Source organism: Bacillus rossius, chromosome 1 (assembly GCF_032445375.1).
Source record: "Bacillus rossius redtenbacheri isolate Brsri chromosome 1, Brsri_v3, whole genome shotgun sequence".
Classification (NCBI taxonomy): domain Eukaryota; kingdom Metazoa; phylum Arthropoda; class Insecta; order Phasmatodea; family Bacillidae; genus Bacillus; species Bacillus rossius.
The window spans coordinates 358,027,556-358,034,405 of NC_086330.1; positions in this window are offsets into that span (position 1 = coordinate 358,027,556).

Below are 6,850 nucleotides of genomic sequence, written 5' to 3' on the forward strand. Positions count from 1 at the left end.
CTGCGAGCTCCCAATGGTAACTGAGCGCGAGACAGCCCTGCGGCCTCGCGCCTAATCACGTGAAACGCGGGAAAACCGATCCGGCCAGTTTTGGACTTAAAGACAAGTTACACTGCCGTCAGCCGCGGTCTCGTGTTCGAGTCCGGGCGCGAGTTCTAGCGGGGTGGCTGGTCTGGTTAACGTTTTATGTTCCGGGAGGGCGCCAGGCTAGCTCGGTGTCTAACCAATGGGGGTTCGTGGTTCGTTGCCCCAGCGTGGTCCGCTAGAACCGTCGGCGGTATTGTTTGGGAATTTACGTTAAAGAAGAATGCGTGGGATTGCCGTAGTAGCGACATGCCTTTATTCAAGGGGTTGACGTCACACCATACAATTACTGAGCACAGACATGCCCCTGAGGGCTACTTGTCCGTTGCAGGGTGTAGGCCGGTACATGTTCAATGTTTCGTGGCACTGGTTTCTCGGGTAACAGTATGCAGGCCAAGTACACTTGATGCAAGAGAGGCACGCACAGATGACGTGGCGCAAAGTTACATTAACAAAGTACACTTAATGAAAATTAGGCGCGCACAAATGACGTGGCGCAAAGTTACGTTAACAAAGTACACTTAATGAAAATTAGGCGCGCACAAATGACGTGGCACAAAGTTACGTTAACAAGGTACACTTAATTAAAATTAGGCGCGCACAAATGACGTGGCGCAAAGTTACGTTAACAAGGTACCCTTAATGAAAATTAGGCGCGCACAGTTGACATGGCACACAGAGTTTGTGGGTGACTGGAGTCGGCCAGTCCCGTAAGCGATTGTTTCTACGCGGGTGCCGTGCCCACTGGGGTGGTACACGCACCGCCACTAAACTTGGCGAAGTTTCCCTTGCGGGTTTGTGGTCCGCGCGAAGGCGCGTGGCCTTAAGAAAGTTGAATTGTCCCAGGCAGAGAGGAGGAGCGGGAGTGGTCCCCGAACAGGGGTCGCTGCCCAGGAGCAGGGGAAGATCGGGCAGAGGTGAGGAGCGGGAGCGGTCCCCAAGTTGGGGTCGCTGCCCAAGAGCAGGGAGAGATCAGGCAGAGGGGGGGGGGGGGGGGGGAGAGAGTGGGAGCGGTCCCCGAGATGGGGTCGCTGCCCAAGAGCAGGGGGTGGGGGGAGAGAGTGGGAGCGGTCCTTCAGAGAGGTCGCTGCCTACCAGGGGAGGTAGGGGTAGGAGCGGTCCTCCAGAGAGGTCGCTGCCTAAATAATACTGCTCAAGTATTCTTGCCACTTTTATTTACCCAGAATTACTGGGAAGAGCTTTCTGCCTGGCTTAGCTCAGCCAGCGTAAATATACAAAGTATGTACATATTCATCAGGGAGGGCACATCTGTACCCTTCCTGTGCATACATATTCGAATTACAATACTATTTACATTCACTTTTATAATTTAAAGGTTTCTTGATACAACACTAAATATTTACATATTCGTCCTGAATTAGGCTGGGCAGGTAGACAAAGTTCCCTTAATTTACATTCCCCTTTGTCTGCCATCTAGGGGCGGGTGGCGAACTAACTTTCCTCCCCATAGATTGTGTAGGATGGGTGGCGCACTTGGGGCTTGTGCTATCATACCAGCCGAGGCCAAACTGGTGGACATGACAATTCGCCCCCCTCCCTCTGTGGCCTTGGCTGGGATCGTTGCACATGCCAGGAGTCAGCACGCTGGGCTTCAGTCCCAGGGCTGGCTCCTCTACACTGGCCACTACACTTCGCTTTATGACAACCTGTACCGTGCCGGTTTGGTGAGGCGATCCCGTGGTCGTAGCCTCTGGCATGGACTGGAGTGTCTTCTTGGAGTGGTGTTTTCTTCTTGGCGAGTGTCCTGGGGTCCTGATGACATTGTCCCTAATGATGGGGATTTGCGGAGGTTATCTGGGCCTGGGTTAGGTTTTCCGGTGGGATCCCTTAGTGGGGATTTTCGTAGGTCCTTTTGGTGGACCTTGATGGTCTTCTGAGGATTCATTTCTAGGTCGAGCACTTGCCCGCGTCTCCCCACTATTGGGTAGGGTCCCTGCCACCTAGGGGAGAGGCTGGCGCAGAAGTTATCCTCCTGTGAGGACATTGGGTGTGTCCGCCAGTAGGTCCAGTCCCCTACTTGGAGTGTTGATTCTTGCACTCCTTCAGGAGACGCAGGGTGAACCCTTTGGTGGTATTGAGACTGATGTTCTCTGGCGGCTTGTTGTCGGGCTTCGGCTTCGGCTCCGGTGTGCGGAATTTGCTCCTGTGTTTCTTCGGTTGTTGGGGTTGGGTAGTGGGTAACTCCCATTCTCCAGGTCGGGGAAGTTCGTTTCCCAGCAGCAACTGGCTGGGGCTGCAGCCGAGTGCTTCATTGTATCTGTTCCGAAGGGAGAATAATATCGATGGGATATGCGAGTCCCATTGGCGGTGGTCTTCCCCAAGCCGAATCCGTATTCCCTTTTTAATTTCTTGATTCCTTCGCTCTGTGGGGTTCCCCCTGGGATGGTACAATGGGGTGGTCCATCGGTTCACTCGCCATCGCTTGCAGGCTTTGCCCCATTGTTCTCCAGTGAATTGCTTCCCATTGTCGGTAAGGATCTGTTTGGGATATCCCCAGCGTGAGAAGACTTCATTCTCCAAGGCTTGTATTAACTTTGGGGCTTTAAGGTTTCTCAAGGGAAATGCCTCCACCCATCGGGAGAAAAGGTCGGTAACTACTAATAGGAACCGATTTCCCCGGGCACTCTTGGGGTATGGCCCCATGAGGTCGGCTGCTACTGTTTCCCAGAGTTTCTCTGGGCGGCGAGGATGAAGGTGGTCGGGCCCCGCAGGTCGGTGTGCTTTGGCCGTGTTGCACCGATAGCATTGCCCTACATACTCTTCCACATCCCTCTTTATCCCGTCCCAGGTGTATCCCTTTTGGATTGCCCTCCGGGTTTCCGCCATGCCGGGGTGGCCGGCGAGATCCGCATCATGGTATTCCCTTACCACCCTTTCCCTTAAGGCTCGGGGAACTAATAGTTGTGGGTTGGCCCCCTTGTCATGCCATCTCACTATGCCAGCGGGGTGGAGGCGGTGGGTGCGAGCAAACTGTTGATCAGCGGGCGATTGCTCAGAAGGTGGGGTATTATGTATGCGCTGCAAGCGCTGCACCATCATACAAATGCCTGGGTCTGCTTGTTGGCCCTGTGTTATGGCTTGGCAGAGACTTTCCCCTGGGATCCCCGTTTGCTGTAGGCTCATCCCTTCCGTTGCTGTTGGAGGGAGTGGGTTCGGGTCTGCGACCATCCTGTCGTAGTCTTGGAAGTCATCTTCCAGTGGTGGCCCTGTGGGTGCTCGGGACAAGGCATCTGCGAACTCATTGTCTTTCCCGGCGCAATGCTCAATGGTGAAATCGAACTCCTGTAGCATCAATGCCCAGCGGGCGGGTTTCGCCTTACTGTCCTTCATGGATCCCAGCCACGTAAGGGCCCTGTTGTCGGTGCGCAACGTGAAATGCTGGTCTTCCAGGTATGGTCGAAATCGCTTGATGGCCCACATGATGGCCAAGCACTCCAGCTCATTGCTGTGGTATTTTTGTTCTGCCGGTGATAGCTTGGTGCTGGCATAGGAGATGATCCTTCGGTTTGGTTCCTGGTATAGTACCGCTCCTAGTCCCTTTTGGCTGGCATCTGTTTGTAGAGTGAATGGCTGGGTTGGGTCGGGTCGGCCTAGCCTCTTGATCTGGGAGAATGTCTTGCGGAGGTCTGCCAGGGCTTGTGCTTGTTCGGCCCCCCAGTGAAAGTGCACTTGGGGGCTCAGCAGATCAGTAATGGGTTGGCAGATACTAGAGAAATGTGGTACAAATTCCCTGATCCAATTGCAGAGACCCATTAGCTTCCGGACTTGACGTACCGATCTGGGCGCTTCAGCTTCCATGATGGCCTGTATTTTCTCTGGATTAGCTTCGTTTCCATCTGCTGATACGATGTGTCCCAGGTACTCCAGTTGGCTCTTTCCAAAGTGACATTTTTTTAGATGACAAGTTAGATGGTGTAACTGACACCGTTCCAGTACTTGTGCTAGATGGGTTAGGTGCTCCTCCCAAGAGTTGGAAAAAATAATAATGTCATCAAGGTAGGCAAAGCAGCATTGCCCAATGAGATCCGGTAACACATCCTGTGACATCATTTGCTGGAACGTACTAGGGGCGTTCTTCAAGCCAAAGGGCATGACTTTGAACTGATAACGCTCCCCTGTCGGAGTGGTGAAGGCAGTCAAATGCTTGGAGTCTGGGTGCATGGGGATCTGCCAGTACCCTGATTTAAGATCCAGGGTGGAAAATACCCGGGTTGTCCCAATGGCTTTAAGTGTTTCGTGGATATTTACTGCTGGGGGCGCGGCACTTACTGTCGCCTCATTCAGCGGCTGGAAGTTAATGCAAAAGCGTGGTGTCTTGTCCTTTTTTGTCACTATGACAATTTTCGAGTTTATGGAGACCGGCTGGGCTCTATGATATCCGCCTCCCGCATTTCAGCCACCTGTTCTGCAATCAACTTCCGCTTGTGGTGTGGGGGATCCCCTGGCCTACAGTAGATGGGACGGTTGTCTTTCAGCGTGATTTGGTGACATGCACTTGAAGTCCGTGGTAGGTTTCCATTGGGCATGAATACAACTCTATAGGGCTGAAGCATATCAACCAATTGTTGTTGAAGAGACTCCGGGAAGGCTTGTTGTAGGTCTGCCAATGATTGTTCCGGTAGTGATGTCTCAGTTACTCGCCGGGCTACCCAGTAGAGGGTTTGGCGTGGAGCTCTTCCAAAACATATCCGCTCTGCTTCGAAATACATAACCGCCTTTTGTTCAATAAGCCAGTCTTGCCCCAGTATCATGTCTTCATGGAGGTCCTCGGCTACCCAGCAGGAAACTGGCACTTCCCTGTCTCCAATGCGGCACCTCAAGGAGGTCCTGCCTTGGAGCATAATACGGGTGTTTCGTTGTGCTAGTTGGGCATACTGTACTTGTGTGGTCATGGCGGCTCCAGTCTGCTGAACCAACTCGGCTTTTACATAACTGGTAGTGGCTGCAGAATCCAGTAATGCATAGATTTGGTGAGGGCCCAGCTGTACGGAAAGGCGGGGTAGGACCCGAGGGTGGTCCTGCTGGATGCTCGTCACTTGCCCAGCTCCCTCTGGTTCTCTTGATATGGCAAGTGGGTTCTTGTATTCCTCCATTCCCTTGGGGAAGGTTCCGGAGGTAGGTTTCCTTCCCCTTAGGCGTTTCCCTGCAAGGGCTTCTGGTCCTGGGTGTCCCGCTGTTGGCGTCGGACCGGGCATTCTGCGTTGAAGTGCCTCTCAGAGCAGTACCAGCATTTTGGTACCTCCTGGCGGCTGACAGGTTTCTCCTCCCGAGTGGGGAAGGCATTCACTTTTCCCGTGGGAGTGCTCCGGGTCTCTTGATAGTCCCGTTGTACTGCGGTTGCTCGGAGATGTAGCTCTGCCCAATCCTTTGGAGGTGGGTGTCTGAGGAATGGCCGTAGGTTGGGTCTGACCAATTCCAGTGCCGTAGAAAGGAATTCCTTCACATTTCTATCAGGGTAGAGGCGTTCATATAGTTTCTTCTTGCGGGCGAGGAAACTCTCTATTTCCTCGTTGTCCTTCTGCTTGCGGCTGAACAACTGGGCAGTAAGTTCCGCGATTCGTGGCAGGCTGCCGAACTGGTTGGCGAAACTTGAGGCGAAATCTTCCCAGGTGTCGTAAAGTCCTTCATGACTCTTCCACCATCCAGTAGCTTCTCCCATTAGTAGTCCTCCGACATGGTCAATCCATTCGCCCTGGGGAATCCCCTGGGTCTGTAGGACCTGCTCCCAGTGCTGGAGCTGTTTGACAGGATCCTCATGGTCTTGTCCCCGGAAAGGCCTCGGTGTTATCTTCGTTTCGGCGCCACTAGGCATTTCTGGGGTGTTCCTACATATCCCGCACTTGAAAGAGAGTTCCGTGAGGTCCAGTGGGGTTTCATCCCAGCCTAAGCAGGATAGATGGTACTCCCGATAGCAGCTCTTGCAGGTGGTAAGCACTAGGGCAGTCCGTGGGCAGTCTCGGGCGAAGCATCGGCGTGGTACAACTGATGTTGGCTTCTGGTCCCGCAATTGTTCTCGGCAGGTTTGGCATATGTGGATGAAGTCTTGGGGATCGATGTCTAGATTATTGTGTCCCAGACACTGCAAGTGGAATAATGTCCTGCAACACACACAGGGGGTTTGGGGTCCATCCTGGGTACGGCAATCTGGGGCGGCACACGGTGTAGACTCCATTGCGGTATTTCTGTTGGGCGCCACCAGGTGTTGTCTTCACTCCTGGAAGTGGATGTTTGCTCCGGCTGTGCTGATAGCTCTCGTAGAGTCAGGGCGTAGTCCTCAGGTTATCCAAGCTGACTGGCCCCACGTTGGGCGCCAAATTGACTTGTCCCAGGCAGAGAGGAGGAGCGGGAGCGGTCCCCGAACAGGGGTCGCTGCCCAGGAGCAGGGGAAGATCGGGCAGAGGTGAGGAGCGGGAGCGGTCCCCAAGTTGGGGTCGCGGCCCAAGAGCAGGGAGAGATCAGGCAGAGGGGGGGGGGGGGAGAGAGCGGGAGCGGTCCCCGAGATGGGGTCGCTGCCCAAGAGCAGGGGGTGGGGGGAGAGAGTGGAAGCAGTCCCCGAGTAGAGGTCGCTGCCCAAGAGCAGGGAGAGGTAGGAAGGAGGAGCAGTCCTCCAGAGAGGTCGCTGCCTACCAGGGGAGGTAGGGGTAGGAACAGTCCTCCAGAGAGGTCGCTGCCTAAATAATACTGCTCAAGTATTCTTGCCACTTTTATTTACCCAGAATTACTGGGAAGAGCTTTCTGCCTGGCT